The sequence below is a fragment of the Budorcas taxicolor genome, chromosome 2 (genome assembly GCF_023091745.1).
Source record: "Budorcas taxicolor isolate Tak-1 chromosome 2, Takin1.1, whole genome shotgun sequence".
Lineage (NCBI taxonomy): Eukaryota > Metazoa > Chordata > Mammalia > Artiodactyla > Bovidae > Budorcas > Budorcas taxicolor.
The window spans coordinates 149,599,586-149,626,914 of record NC_068911.1 but is presented as its reverse complement, the minus strand read 5'-3'; positions in this window follow the sequence as shown (position 1 = coordinate 149,626,914).

The window sequence follows — 27,329 nt, the reverse complement described above, 5'->3', positions numbered from 1 at the left end:
TGTAGTTTTCTTCAACTTTTCCCTCTCACTTTCCAACAGCACCCCATCCATACCTTATCACTCCCATTCAGGGATTTATCCAACCCCACATCAAGTACTACTAATTCTGTCACCAAAACAAATTTCCAAAATTTATTTCATTCTTTCCTTCCTCCCAGTCACCACCTAAGTCATCAGAGTATCATCTGTACACTCTCTGCTTTCTCCTTTCACAGTACTTCTCAGACCTCTCTCGGTGTTGTCTGGAAAATAGGTTGTGGTTGGTAGTGAATCATGTTTATCGTTGTTTGAAGGGTTCTCGTTGTGATTCTTTCTGTCTAGAATATCACTGCATCCTCATCTTTGGTGTCCAAGGGACAAGTGTTCCTTCTGAACATTTAGGTCTCTACACATGTACTGAAATATCACCTTCTTAGAGGAGATTTTCTTGACCATCCTGTATGAAGAGGTACTTGCCATTTCCTGTCTCTGAAGTTTGCTTCTTACTTTCATGACATTTGTGTCAAGTTAAAGTTACTAATTAATTAGACCCTCTACTGAATGATTGGAGCAGGAAACGGCAACCCCCTCCAGTATTCTTGCCTGGAGAATTCCAGGGACGGGGGACCCCGGTGGGCTGCCGTCTTTGGGGTCGCACAGAGTCGAACATGACTGAAGCGACTTAGCAGCAGCAGCAGCAGCTACTTGTATCCTCTACTACATTCCAGATGGAAAGAGATCACATTTGATTTGTTCATCTCTGATACAGTTTCTCAGCATCATAGTGTATAGTAAGTAGTACCATGTGTTCACTAACTATTTATCAAATGAATAAATGATTCTGGGTGGGAAAAAAGGCATTGAACCATTGGATCCTTTTAGACATAATGTTTGGTCCCAATGTTGAAGGTAGAGTTGGCAAAATGATGTCTATTTTCTTGAAACTCCCAGGAAAGCTAAGCCTGGTCAAAGGTTTGAGTGCCTTTTCAACCCTAACAGGAGTTTGAGTGCAACCCTAGCAGAAGCATATTTCCTTCTGCCTGGGGAACTTTCAAGAAGTTTCTAAGTTCCCAGACTCACATATTCTGAACATACTCTTCCTGGCAAAATTTAAGACCAACCCAAGTCAGTAGCTGCCCTATTCAATTTTTCTGTTTTCCTTTCTTTGAAAAAGTAGTTGTTTTAATTTTTAAAAGAAAAAAGCAAGAAGATAACATAAAGGGCAAAACTTTGGACCCTGGATTTACTTGCTTGGGACAAAAAAGAAAGGCATTTGACTAAACCAATGCTGAGTCTTGCGTGTGTGCAGGTGTGGGGTGGGGGTGGCAGTGTGTGTGAGAGACAGAGAACTCCCCCATCCCTCAGTTCTCCCTGACAACCACTTTCAATAAATTCATGTGGCCTCAAACAAAGATGCTGTAGGCCATTTTTTTTTCTCACTCACTGTGTAACAGGATAAGAAAATTTAGGATATTTCTTTTGAAGAAACATCTGGAACCCTGGAACTGGCCCATTAAGGATTCACTCATCTCTACCCCCACCCCCATCTTCATTTTCCTTTTAAGAGGCTATTCTGGTTTGAAACTGTCTAACCCAGAATTTTTTGGCTCTGAGATTTTTCACTCAGCTTTCTGGAGTCATTTACAAATAAACCCACCAGGCAGAATCTCATTGCTGGGAATCCATGGTGGCTTCAGTCCTCTGTTTATGGAAATCTGGTATCCTCAGGAATGAAAGTGACTCTAAGGAAAACTTGTATGAGGTGAATATGACTTGAGAGTGGAGATGGTCTCAGATAAGAGAGTTCTATAGTCATATCTTGTATGTATTGTATGAACTTCTCAGGAAATCACAAGAATCTAAAGGAATCCTGGAAAGGAGGTGGGAAAGAATGCCATAATATTTGTCCACTGTTGTAAAAGCAATAATCTTGTGAAAGAAAAGAATGGCTCTGATTTCATACAAAAAGGCAATGAATAGGACTAGAAGCATAGACCAGACTTCACAATGTTCACTTCATGTTGTTCACTATCTCTTCTTAAGCTTGTGTCCTAGAACCAATTGGCCATGTCAGAGGTGATAAGCTCTGTCTCTCCACCTGAGCCCAGGATCATTCTTGCCAAAATGCTGAGACTCCACTGGCTTTCCAGAAAATTCTGTTCCAGCCCTGGTCAAGAAACACAGTGTGGTTGATTTGCATTAATGTCTCCCATTGTTACCCCTTCCCTATGCCACTCACCCTTCCTTATGCCCTTTCTCATGAAACTTTGAAAAGTTCTCCCACAGTGGGTGCTACAAAACCCCTACCCCTGAGGTCGGCCATGTGAACTGCTTGCTCGACAGCAGTGATGACACGCCAATCCCAAGCCTAGGCTTTAAGAAGCCATGCATGTTTTCTTTTGCTGTCTCACTCTTCCGCCATCACCCTGAGAAAGACAAAAGACACACTTGGGTTAGCCCACTAATCCTGGGAAGAGGATGAGAAACATGTGGAACCAGACTGACTCAGCTAGGCTCAGTCTGGTAAGCCAAACTTGAGCCAGCTCCCAGAAGGAGGAGCAAGCCCAGCCTGCATCAGCTGAACTCCACAGATGTGTGAGAAATAAATGTTTATTGTTTCATGCCACTGAGAATTGTGGTTGTTTGCTCCACATCAAAAGTTAACTGATCACAGAGCTAAAAATTAAAGTTCATAAGAAGCTCTGTGTTTGAACAATACCTCATAGTCATAGGGCATTCTAAGGTTTTCTAAATATTTCATACAGTTTATCTTATTGGGTTTTCCTGATAGCCCTGTGAAGTGGGTGGGAAAGATCTCATTATTATTTATCATAATAATTATTATAAATAAATCTTATTATTATTTATAATAGAGGTCTTATTAAGGATGCTGCTGCTAAGTCGTTTCAGTCGTGTCCAACTCTGTGCGACCCCATAGATGGCAGCCCACCAGGCTCCCCCATCCCTGGGATTCTCCAGGCAAGAATACTGGAGTGGGTTGCCATTTCCTTCTCCAATGCATGAAAGTGAAAAGTGACTCTTAGCGACCCCATGGACTGCAGCCTACCAGGCTCCTCCATCCATGGGATTTTCCAGGCAAGAGTACTGGAGTGGGGTGCCATTGCCTTCTCAACTCTTTGTGACCCCATGGATTGCAGCAAATCAGGCCACCCTGTCCCTCACTATCTCCTGGAATTTGCCCAAGTTTATGTCTACTGAGTTTGTGATGCCATCCTAATGTTATGTCATTAGGGCCAAATTAATTTCACCTTTTTGTACCTTAGTATCCTTAATAAGGCAAATTCCAGGAGATAGTGAGGGACAGGGAGGCCTGGTTTGCTGTAATCCATGAGGTTGCAAAGAGTTGGATGTGACCTAGTAACTAAACAAGAACAATAATGACATAGCTAAAGGAGTTGAAGCCACAGCGTTCTCACTGTTATTTCAGCATTCCTCTCCCCACTTGTATGTAGGGGAAAAAGATGAACATATAGGTAATTTGCTGGCATCATACAATTAGAAGAGTATGCTGAAAGGAAATTTTGGTTAAAAGAAAATAAAAAAAAAGGCTGCTTGTTTAACAGAGTAGATTTCTCTGGCAAAAATTCCTGGGAAAAGTGGGCCACAAGTACCATTTCAAAAAGAGCAGAATTATCACACTGCAGGAGACCCGAGGGACAGAAGTCTCTGAGTTCAAGAAGGTTGCATAGACAGTATATATATAATCTCTTGGTGTTTGCAATATGCCAGGAACCCTGCTAGAAATCTGACATGCATTATCTCATTAGCCTTCATAATAACACCAAGAAGATTGTAATATAACACAATATAACACAACATGATATAATATAACACAACATGATATAATATAAACCCCAGAAATTAAGCAATAAAACAATGTGCCAAAACTCACACAGCAAGTGGAAGCAGGTTGAAGCCCAAGTCTGTCTGCCTCCTATGTTGGATCCTCTGTCTCCAGTTGAGAGAGAGAGAAGTGGTCCAAGAAGCCAACCCAAATAAGCCGAGAAGAGGAAAGAAGTTATGAGAGCCGGGGTGGCAGAGAGGCTGAGGCTGGAAAGCTCTTTCTGAAGATAATGAACTGCAAAGGAAACCTATTTTCTGCCCACGTGTTGACTCTTGGTTACATCGTTGGAAACCCAGTGGCTCACAGGCCCTCCTTCCCATTTGGTTGAATCTGTATGTATCACAGCCCCCTTCCTAAAGGAAAACACCCGTTATTGAGCACCATCCCCTTTCACTCTCCTCTCTGTGTTTCTCAGCACGTTGCAGCACTTGAGTGGCTTTTCTTCTGCAGTGCTGCTATAACTCGAGACTACTTAGTGTAACAGAGAAAGCAATTTAACCAGTTTAACATCCCTGGATTCAAAACCTAGTTGGATTTAGTTACTGTGTTTCCTTGAGGAAGTGACTCAAGTTCTCTGAGCCTCTGATAATAATAGTGTTTGGATCATAGGAGCCTGAGGAAGTTCAGAGAGACTCCCCATTTGTATGCTGTACTCTCTAGAAGGATGCCCCCATGTGAAGCTCACATTTGAAGGGCAGGAAGCTATGCTCTACTTTCTTGATCTGGGGGAGAGTGTCTGTAGAAATTATTTGGAATTCTTACACAAGGGAGATATGTCTATTCTCCCCACTTGTTTATTTATCCAATCATTTACTTACAGTATGGATTCATGGATGTTTATCTTATGCTTTGGTCTATAATCCAATACTACTTTACTTATTTTCTGCTCAGATTGCTCCAGCTTTGGATGTTGTGAGTTTTTCAGTTGGCTTTCATGTACCTTTGATGTACCCTCATTGCTTTGGGAGGATTTGTAAGTTTTTTTAATTGAGACTGTATTTAAGGCTATTCTAAGTAGTGTTAGTTGCTCAGTCATGTATGACTCTTTGTAATCCCAAGCCTGCCAGGCCCTCTCTGTCCATGGAATTCTCCAGGCAAGAATACTGGAGTGGGTAGCCATTCCCTTCTCCAGGGGATCTTCCCGACCCAGGGATTGAATCCAGGTCTCCTGCCTTACAGGCAGATTCTTTACCATCTGAGCCAGATACTCCAGACTCTTCCTGTATACTGCCTGTCCTCTGCTCTGGAAACAGCCATTTCTCCAAAGATTCCCCGTTCTACTTATTAGATATGAGTATCTGAATGTTGGGTGTTCACATTGTTACTTGAATGTCATTGCTTCCAGGTTTGTCTTCTCAGTGGACAGAGCTAGGAAATGCTTCTTTGTATACTAACATGTGTTTACACACATATCTATAATTACAAATATGTATGAAGCTAAATATGAGTTCACACTGGTGGCACCAACTCTCACTCAGTATCATACAGCTTGTTTGAATTGTCCATGTTCATCTATAAACTCTCATTTCAATAGTGAGAATCCTGGCTCTCACCATTCTCCATCTATTTATTTATTTGTGTCATCTCAGTGTCTGTATTATCTGAAAATAAAGATATTTTATTCTTTCCAATGTGGGGGTCTTTCATCATTTTCTTTCATTTATAATAGTTTATTAGAATAAATTATTGTTAAGATAACAGTGATTGATATGAGCAAGTTTTGCTGTATTCTGCGACTTCATACAACACCTAGTAGAAGCCAGGTCACTGAACTCTGTATCTAAAATCCAATCATCACTGAGATTTCAAGGACAATGTCCAGGAGTTAGAGCTTTACAGACTCATTTTTTTTCTGTCTTTATCAGCTCAAGTTTATAGTGGCAAATACCATAAGATCCCAAGACCCTGGACCATGAAACATAAACTCTGAAAGAAAGGACTTGCAGATGTCATTTTGTCCATTTTCATTTTCTTTGCTTTCTTTCTCACTTTTTCATGCCTCCCCATATGCTTCTCTTCCCCTTACTCTCCATCTCTCCCTCTTCCCACTTTTCCTTTCTTTTCCCTTTTCTCTTAATATTTTTCTCTGTCATTCAGTTTCCCAGAGGACCACTTTCCCTAACACTCCATTTCCAAACTGTTGCTCATACCTCAACTTGCAGAAATCTAGCATCATTTCTCTTTACACAGCTGGCACCTTTCCTTTTAAATGCCACACCCAAGGGGCTGTCCAATCTTTGCTGTACTAACCAACTCTCTGTTGTTCTCTCCCAATTCCCTCTTCTCAACTTTTGGGCAGGCTGGGATAAGATATTCCTATTCTTCTGCAGTCTTCCATAGGCTTAAATCTCACTGATAGGAACCCGATCAACCTAAAATTAAATTTCTTCCTCCCATTCTCTTAAAGCTGACCATTCTAACATAGAAAGAAATGATTGTCAAGTCTTAGAGAGAGCATAAGAGGAAACATTATATCTTGATGGAGCTTAGGAATCTACTTATTTAACAAGTCTTTCCCAGATAAGTTTGATATGGACAGAATGAAGACGCCATACTGAGAATAATTGCAGTGAGAAAGGGTGGGGAAGGGAGTCATATGCTCTTTTCAGGATGCTACAAAATGACTTCCAAGGTCTAGCATCTAATCCCAGACCCATTCCACTTGCAAGTGACCCAGATTACTTAATCATGCCTCTGATCCTCATAAATGGCAACCCACTCCAGTGTTCTTGCCTGGAGAATCCCAGGAACGGGGGAGCCTGGTGGGCTGCCGTCTATGCCGCACAGAGTCGGACAAGACTGAAGCGACTTAGCAGCAGCAGCAGCAGCAGCAGCCAATCCTCATAGAAAATGGGTTTAATAACATCTACCTTATATATTTCATAGAGTTATGAGACATCAAGTTAATTACTCTGAAAGCTTTTTGAAAAATATAAACCGTTCAATACTTGCAATGGCAGTATAAAAATCTCACAGTACACAATAACTTCAAAACTTCTTTCATTACTTGGAAAAGCTTTTGAAGCTACTATAAATTCTGAAGGAAGTAAGTCAAAATGGTATTGCATGCTTCTTGATATTGGGTATAGACTCTATTAATCCTTCTCAAACTAATTACTCACAAATCACCAGGGGATCTTATGAAAGGCAGATTTGACTCGGAGATGTGAGCTGGGTCCTGAGACTTCGCATTTCTAACAAGCTCCCAGGTGAGGCTGGCACTGTGAGCTAATGAACCACACTCTGGATAGTGAAGGAGGTTATTCCCTAACTACAGAAGGATGGAACAGGTTGCCAAAAGACAGTATGATTCTATTTGGCTCTTGAGAAAAGGAGGACTGGGAGAAGAGCAGAGCTCAGCCTCTCTCCAGAGTCCCATTCTTGAGACACTAGCATCAGAGAAAGGACATTTCCTTAGATCAGACTCCCCAGGAGACATGGTGCAGGAGAACAGGGTAAGGAGGTCTGTTTCCCTGCATTCCTGAGGAGCAGCTGATGTCAACAGACAGGGTACAGAGGTGACAGGACTAGGAAGTCCCAGAGAACACAGTGCTGAAAGCCCATGAGATTCAGTTCTCAGAGGAAGATACTTTTGCAGTAACTGGCCTGTAAGGAAGCTCAAATGCAACAGATCTGTCCAAGCTGTCAGGACATCATCCTTTACTGAACCCACAGAAAGAGGCTATTGTCCTTGTTAGGCATGGATGTGAGATGCATTATACGTGAAAGCAAGCATGAGTCTTTACAGCAGAAAGAAAACACAAACATCCATGCTGGCTCTTTAATTTTTTGCTCCACTCTCTATATCAGGCCCACTCTATTCTCCCCTGCATATCCCTGGGAGACTGAGTTTTATGGAACTATCTCACTGGGCTCCCTTGTCTTCTGGTTTCAGTTGATTTCTACCAATGGGAGGCACTAATAGGAGATCACAGGAAGGGAGGAGAGAGGTTGGGCTATTTATTTCCTGGGTACCTTGCTGCTGAGCCACGGGTTGGCTGTGACTGCCTGTTTATTGAAGGCCACAGTTCCTGCCAGGGCCTTCTGTACTACAACTGTGGCTGTCATGTCTGGAAATCATTGTACTCCCTGAACCCCTTCAGCCTTTGGTGTGTTAGCAGCAGCCCACCATCGATAGCCCTGGGTTGCTTCACTATTGCTGGTCGACTTCCCTTAAACCCCCCACAGCCTTGTAAACAGTACCTTTATTTAAGCCCTCCTCTTTACTCTGATAGTGTGTTTCATTCCCAGACCAACTCTGATGCAAAATCCATAACCAGAAGAATCACACAACATGGTGACTGGGAATTGCCCTGTACTTAATGGCTTTTATAGGGGTAGGAATACCAGGGAGAGGAAAATATTGAGGCTATCCACTTTGGGGTACAGAGAGTAAAATGGGGAGAAGAAGCTGAAGCTTGGGAGAGCTTCAGTATTAGCAAGGCGAAGAAAGATGTACAATGACCCATAAATATAGCATTAAGAATTCAAGCCCTTCTTTCTCTTGCTGTTTTCACATCTCCACTTCTCCCATTTCTGATGTTCATCTTTAGAGAACAGAATCAGGCTCTCTTCAAGACTGACAGGATAATCAGCCTCCTGTTTTTTCTTTGTCCTTCACATCTAAAAGCCCAAACTCTGGGCCAGAGTTTCCAGGTTCAAGTTCACATTCCCCTAAGTTGGAAGGAGGATGAAGTATATAAATGAATGGGATGCTCTTTGGAAGTGGTGAATGCAAAAGGTGGCTGGAGGCCATCGGTCCCTCAGAGGGCCCCAGATACAATAATTAGGATCTTAAACGTTGATGCTTAACTGTCCAAGTTTTGATTCTAGTTCTGCTGCTTCTTACTGTTTGATCTTCAGCTCCTTACTTCATCTTTTTGAACATCAGTGACCTCATTTGTGAAAGGCTGGTAATAATTTAACCTAGCTTGCACTATGAGGATTAAACCATGATAATCCATAGACAGAACTTAGCACAGTGCCTGGCACCTAGCACGCACTCACTAAACTTCAGCTAGCACCACACTGACATTTTGTCATCATCATTAATAAAATCAGTGAAATGGCATTGATGATTACAAGAATAAACATAGATCTTTCCATAAATCCCACCTTAATTCCACAATCCCATTTGCACATTTTGTCAAAATCGGAAGTTCTTTCATTTATCCTGCCACTGCATCTCCAAGACAACATAGTCTGTTTGGCCTGCAAAGTAGAAAGGTGACAGGTAGAGTCCTTGAATTGCCTGAGAAAGATTTCCTAAGGACACAACGTGCTTAGTTGCTCAGTCGTGTCTGCCTCTTTGCGATCCCATGCACTGTAGCCAGCCAGGCCCCTCTGTCCATGGGATTTCACAGGCAAGAATACTGGAGTGGGTTGCCATTTCCTTCTCCAGGCATCTTCCTGATTGAGGGATCAAACCTGCATCTCCAGTGTCACCTGCATTGCTCATTCTTTTACCCGCTGAGCCATCCTCAGAACCAGCCGAGGACACATGAAGGGCAGCAAGGGAGGAAGAAGCTCAGATATGGAAGGAAAGGTATAGAAGAAAACATTTAAGTTGGTGAGGGGTATATGCCCTCTTCTTTCTAGGACCAAAACCATATATTTTCTCTTGTTGAGATCTTCCACGTGTACCTGTAATAGTCCCCTTACTTTATGAGTCTTCACACCAAAGAAATTGAACCCAGGCCTTGGACTCTTCAAGTTACAGCCCCTATTCCAAGGTCAAGACACCAGGGTGAGTAAGTGAAAGAAAATTCCTGACAGAGACCTTTACTTTGGAGTAAGAACACTTCCCATGGTCTGAGCCAGCTGACCTGCTGAGCCCTGACTTCATCTTGGCTCATCCCTTCAGTCTGTACCTCTGCACATCTGTACATCTGGGAGGGTCAGAAAAGAGCTAAAGTGGGACAAGGTGCCAGGAGATTCCAGAAGAATCTAGACTTCTGGTGACCTTTTCTTGCCTCTCCTAGTCTGACGGAAATGCTTGCCTCCATCAGTATCGACTGCTTTTTCTGGACACAAGGCAAGAAAGCCCTGTCTCCCTCAAGAGTCTCTTCTGAGAATATTCTCCAGCAAAGTTTCAATACAGTGAAAAGGAGAGTTAACTTTGTACACTTCAGAGACCTTCCAAGAGGTCTTCACACTTTAGACACCTGCCAAGAAAATTAATCAAGATAATGCATTTGAAAGGTTTTATAAAGTACACATTACAGATTACCTCCACTATCTAAAAGTAGACCGTTACTATGAAATGGCATTAAGTGAAGAAGTAATTACATTAGGATATATTTTGCTAGTGGATGCACAAAATAACGGGCTTCCCAGGTGGCTCAGTGGTAAAGAATCCATCTGCCAATGCAGAAGATGTAGGTTCGATCCCTAGGTCGGGCCCTGGAAGGAGGACTTGGCAACCCACTCCAGTATTCTTGCCTGGAAAATCCTACGGACCGAGGAACCTCATGGGCTACTATCAATGCGGTCACAAAGAGTCTGTGCTTGTACTAAGCAGAGCATAGTACAAAATCAATCAAGGTAAAGCACAGATGCTCACACATCCAGTTCAGAGCTATGGAGGCTTGATGCTGAGATGCTCGGTCAGGTTCCATTCCTGGGGAAGGAGCGTGGCAGTGTTGCTCTCCTGCTCAGGACACGTGCTGCTTACAAAAACAAACAAGCAAAGAGAAAAAGAGCAATCAACACGTTGTCGCTTTTTGCTTTTATTCATAAAAGTGAAAAATCCTCTTTGATTTATTTTGGTTCACAAAACCAGGTACTAATGCAGATCTTTTGTAAAAGCAAGGTAACATAAAGCGAACTTTGGAAAAGCATGGACAGCTGTATAGGTACCATTTTACACCTGAGAACTGAGCTTTAATGGGATGAAACAACACGACTGAGGTCACAGAACAGGTAAGTGGCAGGACCATGATTTATACCTGTGTATCTTGACCCTGACCTCTATGTGCTTTCATCTTCACCACCTGCACAAGATACCACCTGGCTCCTGCTCACCTGCATAGCTGGGCTCTTGCTTTTACTGTCACCTCTGGGGCACTCACTACATATAGCTTGAAGATTTTATGTAATTTTGCCCACATGTTTTATCTCTTCATCCAGCTAAGAAGCCCCATGAAGGAAAAGGACTTCACTTGTATTCTATCTCCAGCAGAGTCAAATGCCTATTTGTGGGTTGATGAATACTGTGACCCATTCAGCCAGGGATATAGGAGCCAAGACACTCTTTTCCATGACATCCAAGAATGACATTCCTCCAGGTCAGGGAGAACTTGACCGGTCTGGAAAACTTGCCTTGGCCCACGTATACAATGAAAGCCAGAATGAAATCAGGCCATGAGACTAAAAAATGGAAAAAAAAAAAAAAAAAGAGGAAACCATCCTCCTCACCTAGATTCCTTTTCTAGTGTGTTCCTTGGAATGTGAAATTATAAACACATTCTTTTTCTTCTCCTTTTCTAATTCATCTTATTCTGAATATTTTCTTTCTCCTTGTCTTCCCTCTTATCCCTCCTTTATTTTTCAGATTCTTTCTCATATTCCTTCTGTGTCATTCCTTAACATAAACCCTCACTATACAAAACTGAGTGCTTAACTAATACAGATGAAAGTACCCACCTACTCCTCTGACTTTTCCAAGAACAAAACCATATGTTTTCTCTTGCTAAGATCTTTCATGTGCACCTGTAGTAATCCCCTTCAGTTCAGTCGCTCAGTCGTGTCCGACTCTTGTGACGGCGTGAATCGCAGCACGCCAGGCCTCCCTGTTTATCACCAACTCCCGCAGTTCACTCAGACTCACGTCCATCGAGTCAGTGATGCCATCCAGCCATCTCATCCTCGATCGTCCCCTTCTCCTCCTGCCCCCAATCCCTCCCAGCATCAGAGACTTCTGCAATGAGTCAGCTCTTCGCATGAGGTGGCCAAAGTACTGGAGTTTCAGCTTTAGCATCATTCCTTCCAAAGAAATCCCAGGGTTGATCTCCTTCAGAATGGACTGGTTGGATTTCCTTGCAGTCCAAAGGACTCTCAAGAGTCTTCTCCAACACCACAGTTCAAAAGCATCAATTCTTCGGCGCTCAGCTTTCTTCACAGTCCAACTCTGGCATCCATACATGACCACTGGAAAAACCATAGCCTTGACTAGACGGACCTTAGTTGGCAAAGTAATGTCTCTGCTTTTGAATATGCTATCTAGGTTGCTCATAACTTTTCTTCCAAGGAGTAAGCGTCTTTTAATTTCATGGCTGCAGTCACCATCTGCAGTGATTTTGGAGCCCCAAAAAATAACGCCTGATACTGTTTCCACTGTTTCCCCATCTATTTGCCATGAAGTGATGGGACCAGATGCCATGATCTTCATTTTCTGAATGTTGAGCTTTAAGCCAACTTTTTCACTCTCCTCTTTCACTTTCATCAAGAGGCTCTTTAGTTCCTCTTCACTTTCTGCCATAAGGGTGGTGTCATCTGCATATCTGAGGTGATTGAGATTTCTTCTGGCAATCTTAATTCCAGCTTGTGCTTCTTCCAGCCCAGTGTTTCTCATGATATACTCTGCATAGAAGTTAAATAAGCAGGGTGACAATATACAGGCTTGACGTACACCTTTTCCTATTTGGAACCAGTCTGTTGTTCCATATCCAGTTCTAACTGTTATCTCCTGACCTGCATATGGGTTTCTCAAGAGGCAGGTCAGATGGTCTGGTATTCCCATCTCTTTCAGAATTTTCCAGAGTTTACTGTGATCCACACAGTCAAAGGCTTTGGCGTAGTCAATAAAGCAGAAATAGATGTTTTTCTGGAACTCTCTTGCTTTTTCCATGATCCAGCGGATGTTGGCAATTTGATCTCTGGTTCCTCTGCCTTTTCTAAAACCAGCCTGAACATCAGGGAGTTCACGGTTCACGTATTGCTGAAGCCTGGCTTGGAGAATTTTGAGCATTACTTTAATAGCATGTGAGATGAGTACAATTGTGTGGTTGTTTCAGCATCTTTGGCATTGCCTTTCTTTGGGATTGGAATGAAAACTGACCTTTTCCAGTCCTGTGGCCACTGCTGAGTTTTCCAAACTTGCTGGCATATTGAGTGCAGCACTTTCAAAGCATCATCTTTCAGGATTTGAAAGAGATCAACTGGAATTCTATCACCTCCACTAGCTTTGTTCATAGTGATGCTTTCTAAGGCCCACTGGACTTCTCATTCCAGGATGTCTGGCTCTAGGTGAGTGATCACACCATCTTGATTATCTTGGTCATGAAGATCTTTTTTGTACAGTTCTTCTGTGTATTCTTGCCACCTCTTCTTAATATCTTCTGCTTCTGTTTAAGTCCATACCATTTCTGTCCTTTATCAAGCCCATCTTTGCATGAAATGTTCCCTTGGTATCTCTAATTTTCTTGAAGAGATCTCTAGTCTTTCCCATTCTGTTGTTTGCTTCTATTTCTTTGCATTGATCACTGAGGAAGGCTTTCTTATCTCTTCTTGCTATTCTTTGGAACTCTGCATTCAGACGCTTATATCTTTCTTTTTCTCCTTTCCTTTTTGCTTTTCTTCTTTTCACAGCTATTTGTAAGGCCTCCTCAGACAGCCATTTTGCTTTTTTGCATTTCTTTTCCATGGGGATGGTCTTGGTCCCTGTCTCCTGTACAATGTCACAGACCTCATTCCATAGTCCATCAGGCACTCTATCTATCAGATCTAGGCCCTTCAATCTATTTCTCACTTCCACTGTATAATCATAAGGGATTTGATTTAGGTCATACCTGAATGGTCTAGTGGTTTTCCCTACTTTCTTCAATTTAAGTCTGAATTCGGCAATAAGGAGTTCATGATCTGAGCCACAGTCAGCTCCTGGTCTTTTTTTTGTTGACTGTATAGAGCTTCTCCATCTTTGGCTGCAAATAATATAATATAAGTAGTCCCCTTACTTTACACCAAAGAAATTGAACCTAGGCCTGGACTTTGTCCTGCCATTTTAATTAATTCATTTGAGTGTATCTTCCCTTTTCCATATATGGTTTCAATTAAGCATCTTGTGTCTATAGCTAACAAATTACTTTTGAGAACACAGATAATTACTTAAAGGAATATTAAAAAAAACATTAGTGACTTCCCTGGTGGTTAAGAACCACTTCCAGTGGTTAAGAATCTGCCTGCTAACACAGGGGACACCAGTTCCCAGACACATGGTCTGGGAAGATCCCACATACGGTGGAGCAGCTAGGCCCCAGAGCCACAACTAATGAGCATGAATGGAGAAAGCTCGCAAGGAGATCAAACCAGTCAGTCCTAAAGGAAATCAACCCTGAACATCCGCTGGAAGGACTGATGCTGATGTCGAAGCTCCAATACTTTGGTCACCTGATGAGAAGAGCCAACTCAGTGGAAAAGACCCTGATGCTGAGACAGATTGAGGTCAGGAGGAGAAGAGGCGGGGCACAGGATGAGATAGTTGGATGGCATCACTAACACAGTGGATATGAGTTTGAGTAAATTCAGGGAGATAGTGAAGGATAGGGAAGCCTGGCCTGCTGCAGTTCATGGACTCGCAAGAAGTTGGACACAACTTAGTGATTGAACAACAACAAAAAGAACTAAAGACCAGGGAACTTATCTACCTGAATACTTCTGATTTTACATGTAAAAATAAGTGTAAGTTTTCAATAATTAAATGACTAGAGAGAAACACACTTCCTTTCCAGGCCAGAATGTAAAGGTGCGTGCTTTGGTTATAGACATCAGCAGTTCCTGGTTCTAGGCCCACGGGCACTCAGGTGGAGGTAGCGTCTTGGATGGTGATGTTAGACAAGGGCCCACATGCTGAAGATACTTGCCCTGTTGAGGTTCAGAAGAATGGGGCCTGCAAGTTTCTCTCTTTGTCTCTTCTTTCTTATCACAATGATTACAGAGCAGTGGAGGGGAGGGGACCCAAGCAGTGGGGGCAATGGACCTCCATCACCACCGTCAAGTAGCAGATGACGTAATCTACCAAGGCTGACCCAGGAAGGGGCTGGGGTAAGGGGTTTGAGGCAGGAAGGATTACATGTGTCAGAATGTTTACAAGGACTGGGTGAAGGAGTGATCCAGGAGCACAGGGGCTCCAGCTAAGGTTGGGCAGTGGGGTGCATGAACTATGCAGTGGCTCCAGCAACTTCAGTCCTCAGGGATCCAAGAGCTGGAACAGAGCTAGTGCAAGAGGAGGCCACCAGAACTGAGAACTAACAGCACAAGCTAACAGAAAAGGAGGTGAGAAATATGTTCATCCTATGGTTAAGGATTGCTGAATCATTGTGGGAAATGAGAGAAATGCGCAAAAAATCAAGATGGAGAAATATTTTATCAATTTTTAAAACAAAACCAAAATAGATTCCAGAAATCAAAAGGTAGAAGTTTGATATTAACAACATATACTTTGAATTTATTTTCTAGAAACCAAACAAGAAATTGATGAGTGTTGATGTAAGTAATTAATGATCACTGAGAGCCAGATGTAGTCACTGAGAAAACTCTAGTCAGACCAGCAGGTGTGTTTTAGTAAATTACAGATAGATTACAAGAATACCATCAACAGTGAGGCAATAAGTCTTTATCATAATTTAATATAGATACTTTGTCTTATATTCCTATGCATGCATACATGCATATTATAAATGTATAGATGCTTTGTATATCTATATGTGTGTGTGTGTCTACAAATTTCATTCTATTGTACTGGATACAATGGAGATAAATGGGTTACATAATAAAATCCTTATATATCATTTTTTGGTATGTACATAAAGAACAGTTGGCGTTTCCCTGGTGGCTCAGATGGTAAAGAATCTGCTTGCAGTGTAGAAGACCCAGGTTTGATCCCTGGGTCAGGAAGATACCATGGAAAAGGGAATGGCTGCTCACTCCAGTATTCTTGCCTGGAGAATCCCATGGACAGAGGAGCCTAGTGAGCTACAGTCCATCAGGTTGCAGAGTTGAACATGACTGAGCTACTAAGACACACACACACACAAAGAATAGTTAGTATTTAACTGTATACTTCAGTCCCTTTAAGCATGGAAGAATATCTAAATTCAGGGAAATCTTTTTTTTCAACTGAACCATAGAAACTCAATTTTGACAGTTAATATGGTTGACCACAAGGCAGTGACTACATCTGGCTCCCAGTGATCATCAGTTACATACATCAACATTCATCAATTTCTTGTTTGGTTTCTGGAAAATAAATTCGAAGTATATGTTGTTAATATCAAACTTCTACCTTTTGATTTCTAGAATCTATTTTGTTTTAAAAATTGATAAAATATTTCTCTATCTTGATTTTTTATGCATTTCTCTCATTTCCCATAATGATTCAGCAATCCTTAACCATGGGATGAACATAGGGTATTTGCTGTGTTTCTAACAAACATCAATATTATAAGCGACTGCCTTCCAGCTCTACAGACTGAAAAACCTGGTTGATACTGGCCAGTGACTCCTTCATCCTGCAGACCAGGACAAAACCTCAGATCACAATATAACTAATCTGTTCAGCATGATGCTCACTGTCTCACTGTTCCCGCTCAATTCCTTTTTTAAAATATAAATAAATAGAATGTGGTAACTGACATCAAATGCCTAGAGTCAGAATTTCCTCATTCTGGGTTTGAAAGTTTTCCAATATTTATCCCAAAAGGTAACACTGATTAGGTAAGACAGAGAGGATTTGAATTCTAAAAATAGTTTCCAATGGTTTATATAAAAACAACTCAAGTCTTTCTTAACTACAAACTCAATATGAGCTCAAAACATGACTTGGCTGCTAGAAAGGAAATCCAACACAGGCAGCACTAATAAAAGTGTTATTATATGTTGGAGGAAGTGCTAGGTTTAGCACTGCCTAGTTCCACCTAGTGTTAAGTCAGAGGTGTCTCTTGGGTGAGAGGGTGGTGGGTTGAGGAGGGGGCTTGTTAAAAAGCCTGAACGTATCTATAGAGGGTGGCCAGTCTCATAATGAGAGCAAAAGAAAGAAATCGAAGAACACAGAAATGTATAAGAGAAAGCCTGATGATATCTTCAAATATTATAAGGGCAATAACAATTAGGCTGTAATAATAATAACAATATCTACCATGAATTAGACCTGTTGCCTCATGAGACATGAGCTCCTATCACTGGTAAATAGTTAGCAAATATGAGCTCCTAAAATATAGCTTGGTTCCCTTATTCAATGGCACCCCACTCCAGTACTCTTGCCTGGCAAATCCCATGGGCAGAGGAGCCTGGTAGGCTGCAGTCCATGGGGTTGCTAGGAGTTGGACACGACTGAGCAACTTCACTTTCACTTTTCACTATCATGCATTGGAGAGGGAAATGGCAACCCACTCCAGTGTTCTTGCCTGGAGAATCCCAGGGACAGGGGAGCCTGGTGGGCTGCAGTCTCTGGGGTCGCACAGAGTCGGACATGACTGAAGCGACTTAGCAGCAGCATATAACAGCAACAGCAATAGCTGATGTTATATCCCAGGCACTCTTTAAGTAGTAACCCATTTAATCCTTATGACAGACTGTAATCTCCCTCCTTTTTTTAATTTTTATTTCATGTTGGAGTATAGTTGATTAGCAATGTTGTGTTAGTTTCAGGTATACAGCAAGTGAGTCCCACAGAGCTTGCCCTAAGCTCCACATCAATTCAGGGGAGGAACTGGGTTTCAAATCTTTCTCCTCTCTCTTTATATCTGTTCTCTTACGTCTAACTCTCTGGAAATTATTTTAGGAGATAAGCTTTATTCTTTCTAATTTTCTGAGCAAAAACTGGAAGCTAATATAACTGATTTTCAGACAAGGTGAGTACTAGCCTATAAAGAATCCTGATAAACTGGTTAGTTTGGAGAAGATACCATCAAATACAGAAAAAGAAGTCAACCCAGAGACATTCCTAAAATCACCCTACTAGTTAATTTTTGAACCAGGATCAGAATCAAAATTTTAAAATTCCCAGTGCAGTACTCTTTCATAGCCTAATGCTGAGTCTCATAGTGAGGAACATAATCCAGAGAATCCCTATAAAGTAGAGGGGACCAGCCAGTGGGCCTGACCATGCCCTCCAGTAGGCCATCAGTTGGGCATCCAGAGGGAGGCAGTGTATCAGAAAACATGGCAACCTTATGAAATTTAATGCATCCTGCTGCCCAGTTGGGGAGATACAGATCCAATAAACAGGAGACCCAAATGCTTCATTTGAACTTCTCTGGGCTTGGGTACATGCTTCATGAGCTGCAGGGGGAGGAAGGAACAGTAGGGAAGGCTGTTATAATCTGTGGATAGACAGAAAACGACGCAATCATGGGGAGGAAGAAGTGTGAATTCTGACAAACTGTATCCCCATGTGACAATCTACTTCCAAAGCCCAATATCTTTATGGCACCACCCTGACATCATTTGTATGTTCCAGAGACACAATTCGGAGAAGGCAATGGCACCCCACTCCAGTACTCTTTTGCCTGGAAAATCCCATGGATGGAGGAGCCTAGCAGGCTGCAGTCCATGGGGTCACTAAGAGTCGGACATGACTGAGCAACTTCACTTTCACTTTTCACTTTCATGCATGGAGAAGGAAATGGTAACCCACTCCAGTGTTCTTGACTGGAGAATCCCAGGGATGGGAGCCTGGTGGGCTGCCATCTATGGGGTCACACAGAGTTGGACATGACTGAAGTGACTTAGCAGCAGCAGCAGCTGAGACATAATTGGTTTGTCAAAGGTAAAGAATGGTCTCAGACTCACCCAGAGTGGAATAAAAAAAATCTTCCCACACTGCCCACCTACCATCAGTTGAAGTGAACATAGATTGTGCTGCCTGCCTGGCATCTTCCCCTCTGGAAACAGCAATTTATTTATTTTTTTTTCCCCTTACGTGAGTCATCATATGGTTTGGAAGAGATTGCTCTTAAACCCTGGTTCTGGGCTTCCCTGGTGGCTCAGATGGTAAAGAATCTGCCTGCAGTGCAGGAGATGTGAGTTCAGTCCCTGAGTCCAGAAGGTCCCCTGGAGAAGGGAATGACATTCTACTCCAGTATTCTTGCCTGGAAAAATCCATGAACAGAGGAGCCTGGCAGGCTACAGTCCATGGGGTCTCAAAGAGTCAGACATGACTGAGCTTTTCTATGGTTGGAAACCTTGATGAGACGGGGCTAATAAAAAGACCTTATTCCACTGGTTATAGTGATGACATCACAGGAGGCATCACGAGCTAAGGTGGTCCACTGAAAGCACCCCTGCACCCACCTAGGACTTTTTCTGAACCTCCTGGGAAAGAGACATTCTCTCTCTGCTTAGGGTTTTTGAAGCTATCTGGTGATGCTGCTGGAAGGTACCCATGGTTTCACTTGAATAAATTCTGCCCGAGAATGGAGCCAAAACACAGGAAAGCAAAACAAAGAGAAGAAATGCTGAAAACCTACAGTCATCTGTGCCCAAAACCAGTTGCTCCTGGACTTTCCAGTTTCAGTGGCCATTAAATATCTTATCTGGCTTTAACTAGCTGAGTTGGATATCTATTACTTGTGATCTAATGAATCCTGAACATTTCAGTTTTTCATTATTAAATCCTGAGGTGGGAGATTGGGAGCTAGGAGGTAGGGATGGGTTGGAGCATGGAGGCCTCCCCAATGTAGCCCTAATTCCCTTCAATCCTTCTTAATCTTCATTGTTAGATGACTCAAAGACTCCATTTTCCAATAATATCAGGACTTGAGAAAGTCTTCTAAGTAATCCTTTTGACTTTATGTGAGTTTGTAACCAAACCTACTCAAACAGGTGAGTCTCTTTGCTATTGCTTTTTTTAATTAAAACACTTCCAAAAGAAATAATTGTAATATCACCAGAGCTGGGTGCCACAAAGTATGTTTGAAAGTGGTGATTATACGTCAATCCTGCAGCCAAGGCACTTATGCAGAGAAAAATAAGAAAAGTTTAAGACATTAAGCAAAATAGATGGAATTTGTCTAGATTTTCACATATGATGTTGGGTCAGGCAGGGTGTGAGCTGGAGAAAGACAAATGGAACATTTTGTTGTTTGGCGTTAACTTGGGAAAAGTTTTGAACTATGTCTTGAGGGAAGGGAGGGACAATGTGACAAATGGGAGGGTGGAGGCAAGTGGAGGAAGTAGGCAGACAGCAGAAGTCATGTGTGTTTTCTGAACCAGAGGCTTCATGATCTAGATGGTTTTCACCACCAACCCCAACTCTCTTAATTCCAAATTTCCCTCAGCAGGGAAGAAACATAATGCAAACTGGACTTAAGACTGATATCATCAACACACTCGAGAATGTTGATTGAAAGAGTAAATAAAATGAATAGTCTCTGAGAAGGAACATTCTCAGGGAAGGAACCAGCAGGGTGGCCAATTGACACAGCAAGTCATCTGAGAAGTCTCTGCTGTCTTTTGTCCTGGGGTTTTCCTGGAGCCCCTCGGAACATGTGTGGGGAGAGCAGGGTGTGTTAGGTTTCATTTTATTTCCTTAATTAAAGCAAATTCTAACCTCAAAAGAACACAGAGTACACCCTCAGTGGCTCAGACACAATGAACTTGGATGACTTGAATGTCTTTTTCCATGAGCAGATGTCATTCTGAGCCCTACCTCCTTGAAAAGGAAGAGTCCAGGAGGATTTGTAGTGACCCATGGTTAGCAAATGACCCCTACAAAGGACTTTAACTTCAGTCAGAGCTGCAGCTGACATCCTGCTTTGTGAAGAGAGTGGTTGTCCCAGTGAGCCATGCAGAATGGCTTTCCTCTCCCTGCAGAATATTAATTGTATGCCCACTGAAACTATTTGGTCCCCACACTGCCCACCCAGAAGAAAAGCAACTGCATCAGGAAGAAATAACCCAAACCACAACCAGCCTCCCTGGGCCATTTGCCCACACAGTGATAAACATCTGGTCAACACGGAAAATTCCTCTTAATCCCAGAGATGTCTTACTCACCTACTATGTGTGCAATGCTCTAGATCCTACAGATTTTAAGGTAAATGTTTATAAATGAAACCCAGTTAAGTGGTCAGCTATTCTTGAACCAAATTTCTAATTGAATATATTAAATATTCCATTGTTTAACTTAATTCTTCAGTTTATACCCAAATTTTTGGCATTAGTTATATTAGTGACATGTCATTTTACTTCCACCCCCTTTCATCATACTTTCTACCCATCCTAACAGTCACGCATAATTCAAGCTGGATTGATACAGTTTAATGGTGCTACTTAACTTTCTGATGAAAAGCTCCTCTGATGATATAAAAAATGGACTAGAATGGAAACTGGAAGGAATAGGATAGTTTATTTGATAAACTTTGTGAGAGACAATTGATAGCACAGAGGGGGAGAAAGTTTCTTACTTTATACCATTTACCAAAAAAACCCCCACTATGGATTAAAAAGAAAAATAGATAATGATTGTATTTGAAGTTATATGATTATGAGTGGAGAAGGTGCTTTCAAAGCACAAAAGTAAGGAGGTGGGGTTTTAAAATAATATTGATAAACATGACCATTCAAAATGTTCCTATGCATCACTGACTCGATGGACGTGAGTCTGAGTGAACTCCGGCAGTTGGTGATGGACAGGGAAGCCTGGCATGCTGCGATCGCAAAGAGTCAGACACGACTGAGCGACTGAACTGAACTGAACAGAACTGATTCTGTAAGTTTAAAGTAACTTCTGCACAACACTAAAAAGTAACTTACAAACTGGAAAAATAATTTGCAGGAAAGGATTGCAAATATGCAACAAGAAAGGGTTAACATATTTAAATACAAAGCACTCTCATTAAGACAAAAAAGAAAAAAGACAAAAAATACTCAAGAAAACATGGCAAAGGATGCAGTCAATTCACCAGAGATAAAATTGTTGCTGTCGTTGTTTAGTCGCTCAGTCATGTCGTGTCTGAGTCTTTGCTACTCCATGGGCTGCAGCACACCAGGCTTCCCTGTCCTTCACTACCTCCTGGAGCTTGCTCAAACTCATGGCCATTGAGTCAATGATGCCATCCAACCATCTCATCCTCTATCACCCCCTTCTCCTGCTGACCTCAATCTTTCCCAGCCTCAGGGTCTTTTCCAATGAGTCAGCTCTTCACATCAGGTGGCCAAAGAGATAAAATGAAAGTTGCCAATTAACACATGAGGGAAAAGTTTAATGTCATTTATAATCACAAAGCAGCAAACTGAAATACCATTGAGATGCTTTTTATGCCCTAAAACCGGATGCCGAGAACAAAAATGAGTATAGCTGACCCCCTAGGGGCTTTGCATCTGTCATTCAACCAACTCACAGATGTATAGAGCCAACGACTATGCCATTTTGAGTAAGGGATTTGAGTATGCATGGGTTTGGTATCCATGGTTGGGACCGGGGGATGGCTGTGAGGTATGATTACTGCAATGACTTGGAATGGATTCATAGTAAAGTCCCAGCCTCCTTACTCCTTACTCCTAACCTAGACTCTGGCCATTCTTCAACCTTGCATGTTCTATATGGCTAGTTAATCTTCTGATTGATGTGGTTTGCAGTTCATCATCTAGTTTTCATTAATAACCAGCTAGTTGAGTCCTTGGTAATGATCTGTCACTATGTCCATGGCTGTATTTTTTGACCCTGCTCACTTCTGATGTAAAATAATAGAGAGTCCTGACCAGCAGAGGTCTGAAGGTGCCACTGCAGAGCTGCATGTGCTTGAGTAGGTCACCCCATAGAAAATAAGACATTCAAAGAAACAATTTCAGATATTCTTTTCAAGTCTTCCTAATTTAAGTATTTTTGGAAAGTTTTGCTATTTTAAGGGCTTCCCTGGTGGTTCAAACATAAGGGATTTGCCTGCAATACAAAAGATCCCTGGGTTAGGAAGGAGAAGGGAATGGCAACCCACTCCAGTACTTTAAAAAACAAACAAAAAAAAGGCACATGAGCTGCAAAAAAAGAAAGTCATGCAAAAAAAAAAAATTCAAAGATCCCCAAATGATTGTCATCCAAGAGTAGATTCAGAAGCTAACTCAAAGAACAAAACTGAAGGTTAACAGATTTTGTTCAGCTGAAGAGGTTTGATTTAAAACCCTTGAACCCTGTTCTGGGGATAGCTGATGGTATTTGGATGGATCCAGGGAGTAATCACAAAGTAAAGGCACTAGTAACCTTAGACTGATTTTGTTCAATAGAAAATGTATGAGCCACATTTGTAATTGTCAACATTCGAGTAGCTATATTAAAAAAAAAGAAAAGAAAAATGTGAAATTAATTCTAATAACATAGTTTATTTCACTCAATATTTCCAAAATATTATTTCAACATGTAACCAACATGTAACCAATTAATGAACTGTTTTACATTTCTCTTTTCATACTAATCTTCAAGATCTTGTGTGTATATTCTATTTACAGAACCTCTCCATTCAAACACTAGAAACTTTTTTAGAAATACTTGGTATATATTCAGATCTCATAAAATTCACAGTTGAAGCATAATCAGGTTGTTTCTAACATACTTAAAAGTTCCTCAATAATTGAAAGGCATGTCTGTTTTTAAAACTTAAATGAAATTAAAAACTTAGTCCTCAGTTTTGTTCACCACATCTCAAGTGCTGAATAGTCACATGTGGCTAGTGCTAACATATTGGGCAGCCTTAGATAGAGTCCTAGGATTATCTCTGAGTTGTTTGACCACCTACCCACTTCCTTTGGAGAATATCTAGTTCTTTAGCCCAAAGCATCAAATTATTCTAGCATAGAGACATTAGCACTTGGAGAAAGGTCATAAAAGAAAGAAAGAAGGATCAGTTTCACTGTGGTGGGGGTAAGAATGGAAGCTACTGAAAAGAAAGAGTGAGGGTGGCGTGGCCTGTGGATTGTCAGGGAGAAGTGAAAGATCACCATCTCTTTACTTTCAAAAAAGTTATTGTCCCATCATCAGAATAATTTTTAAAATATATAAAATATTTGATAAATATAAAATTCCCAAAGCCCCAGGTTCCTGTGACTAACTCATATAGCCTTGCCTGTAGGCAATATCCATCAACATGATATGTTTCTACTTCCAAGAAATTACATCTAAAAACCCCTATCTTCAAAAAGAAAAACAATCTTTAAAACTCTAAAGGGACCTTACAATGTGATCAACTACATGGTTTCTTTAAATACCCAACCTCCCTCTCATATTTAGACTGTGATTATATTAATGAGGGGAAAAAAATGTTGGCACCCAACTTTTGAAGAACATACCCACAACAGAGAGCAGAGAACACCTGTTGTTGATCTTGTCTTTTGAATCTTAATTTCAAAAGTTGTTTTCTTAGCTAAATCTTTGCTTACAGAATGGTCCCACCCAATGCTCTTGGGTTTAAGACTTTGGACATGTGGATGATTACTTAAAAGCATCCTGCCTTGGGCCTGGTGTCTGAATAAGTACCCTAACTCTGCCCTCTAGGCCCATTTCAACATTATTAAGCATCTATTTTGGAAGATAATAATTTCATTCACCAAATGTTGACATTGTGTCATTTGGACTTAACTCTTCCAAGTCTACTGAAACTTTCCAGCCTTGTAGAATTTTGTGCTCCAGTTTTAAAAGTCTATTATTTGCACATTTCCTTTATATTCATGCACATCTAGACCATTGATTGAGATGAACCTCAGGTCAAAGACCAAATTACCATGGCTCATGGAACCCCCAGCACTCTACTTCCTGACAGTGGTGCTTTTCTAAGAAAGGCTACTTTATGGAATAGGAGAGTAAGAAGGAAAGCACTAAAAAAGATGCTTCAGTTCAGTTCAGTTCAGTCGTTCAGTCGTGTCCGGCTCTTTGTGACCCCACGAATCGCAGCACGCCAGGCCTCCCTGTCCATCACCATCTCCAGGAGTTCACTCAGACTCACGTCCATCGAGTCCGTGATGCCATCCAGCCATCTCATCCTCGGTCGTCCCCTCCTCCTCCTGCCCCCAATCCCTCCCAGCATCAGAGACTTCTCCAATGAGTCAGCTCTTCGCATGAGGTGGCCAAAGTACTGGAGTTTCAGCTTTAGCATCATTCCTTCCAAAGAAATTCCAGAGTTGATCTCCTTCAGAATGGACTGGTTGGATCTCCTTGCAGTCCAAGGGACTCCCAAGAGTCTTCTCCAACACCACAGTTCAAACGCATCAGTTCTTCGGCGCTCAGCTTTCTTCACAGTCCAACTCTGGCATCCATACATGACCACAGGAAAAACCATAGCCTTGACTAGACGGACTTTAGTTGGCAAAGTAATGTCTCTGCTTTTAAATATGCTATCTAGGTTGCTCATAACTTTTCTTCCAAGGAGCAAGCGTCTTTTATTTTCATGGCTGCAGCCACCAGCTGCAGTGATTTTGGAACCCCCAAAAATAAAGTCTGACAGTTTCCACTGTTTCCCCATCTATTTCCCAGGAAATGATGGGACCAGATGCCATGATCTTCATTTTCTGAATGTTGAGCTTTAAGCCAACTTTTTCACTCTCCTCTTTCACTTTCATCAAGAGGCTTTTAGCACCTCTTCACTTTCTGCCATAAGGGTGGTGTCATCTGCGTATCTGAGGTTATTGAGATTTCTCCCGGCAATCTTGATTCCAGCTTGTGTTTCTTCCAGTCCAGCATTTCTCATGATGTACTCTGCATATAAGTTAAATAAGCAGGGTGACAATATACAGCCTTGATGTACTCCTTTTCCTATTTGGAACAAGTCTATTGTTCCATGTCCAGTTCTAACTGTTGCTTCCTGACCTGCATACAGATTTCTCAAGAGGCAGGTTAGGTGGCTTAGCCTAGCAGAAACTCATTTGTTAGATAAAAGAAGCTGAAGAAGGAAACCGGAAGAAAATTGATGAATTCAGAGGACAATGTTTAGGAAAGAAAGTGAGATGGACAGAAGCTGCCTCCTCTACTTTGTCCTCAGATCAATCCTTTCAGTCCCACATCAGTCCAAGAGCAGCAGCAAAGCCAAGAGGGTGGGCCAGGTAGAGGGGAAATTAACCCTCCCTCTTCCATCCCTTAGGAGACTATTCAGTTCTCTAGCCCAAAGCTCCAAATCATTCTGACATACATTGCTTGAGGTAAGTTACAAAAAGAAAGCAACTGAGGAAGTAAGTTGTCAAATGGCTTCCAGATACAGATACTGTGTATTTTCATGATATCCAGTGTAACCTGGAAAAGACATATGTGCTTTTTATAGGACACTGGGGACTCCTTCTGCTAAACTCATACAAGGTTGTGAGTTAATGGTGCAGCAGGTGGGGATAAAATGCAGCAGGTGACAAAAACAGGGGACCTATAGCCCCAGAGCTTACTGGTGTGCCGCCTCACCCACACTGTAAGCCTTTGCTGATGCCTTCCTGCATAGTCACTGGAATACGAATAGAATGATCAGACCAGGGTTGGGGTAGTAAGAACTTGAGATGGTTGCTAACTAGGGTAGAGATCAAGGAAGAATGAAAAGTGACTTAACAGTTATCTTCCAATCCAGCTGGAGTTTCTATAAGGAAAATGTCACTGTTGTCACTCATTGTAGCCAGTTCTAAAACAAGAATTGGAACTTTTGTAGTAAGAAGAAAGAAAGGATAGGCAGGCAGTTTGGAGAAAAGAAAGACAATTTATGTGGTAGTGAAAAGAACCACATTTCGTTCTAGCCATGCTACTGACCAGCTCTGTGGCCTTCAGCAAGTCATTTCCTGTCCTGACTTCTATAGCTTATAACGATAGCATAATAGCTATACCAATATAATAGCTATACCTAATAGACCTTGAAACTGAAAGGCATCACTGTAGATACTCTAAAATATTCACTCAGTCAATCCTCATAACAAATCTATGTGGTAGACAATATTCATATCCCCATTTTATAGATAAAGAAGTCAAAGCACAGAGAGGTTTAAAAACTTGTCCCAGGTCACTCAGCTAGTAAGGGGCAGAGCCAGAATTCAACCCCACTATGGCTCTAGGTCCATGCTCTTGCCAGTGCACCCCCTCACCTGCTTCTCAAGTCAAAGTCAGTTTGCTCAGGGGATACAGCTCTGCTGAGGTTTTAATGAAGGTCCCAGAAGAACAGTCTCCTTGTGTTCCTGAAGGCAGAGGTCAAGGGGAAGAGTGTGGGATTTCTCAACCTGTCCTCCACGGGCCACCTCCCCCAGAATCAGCTGCGGAGTCTTAAATAAGCAGATTCCTGGGTGAGCCTAGACTTGCTGAGTCACACTGTCTGTGGGATGGGGCTCAGCACCCTTCCTTTAGGCAGGTCCCCTGGAGTCTTTGATGTGTATTTAAGACTTCTGGTGTCTGAGAAGAGAGCAGACTTCCCCTTAATCTTGCTTTCTCCCCCACAAGAGCACCCTGAGAAAACAGTTGAGCCTTAAACTTGACCACAACAACCTAGGTCAAAAGAATAGAAAAAATAGTACAAAGCCAGGTTCTTGCCCAGAGAACCCT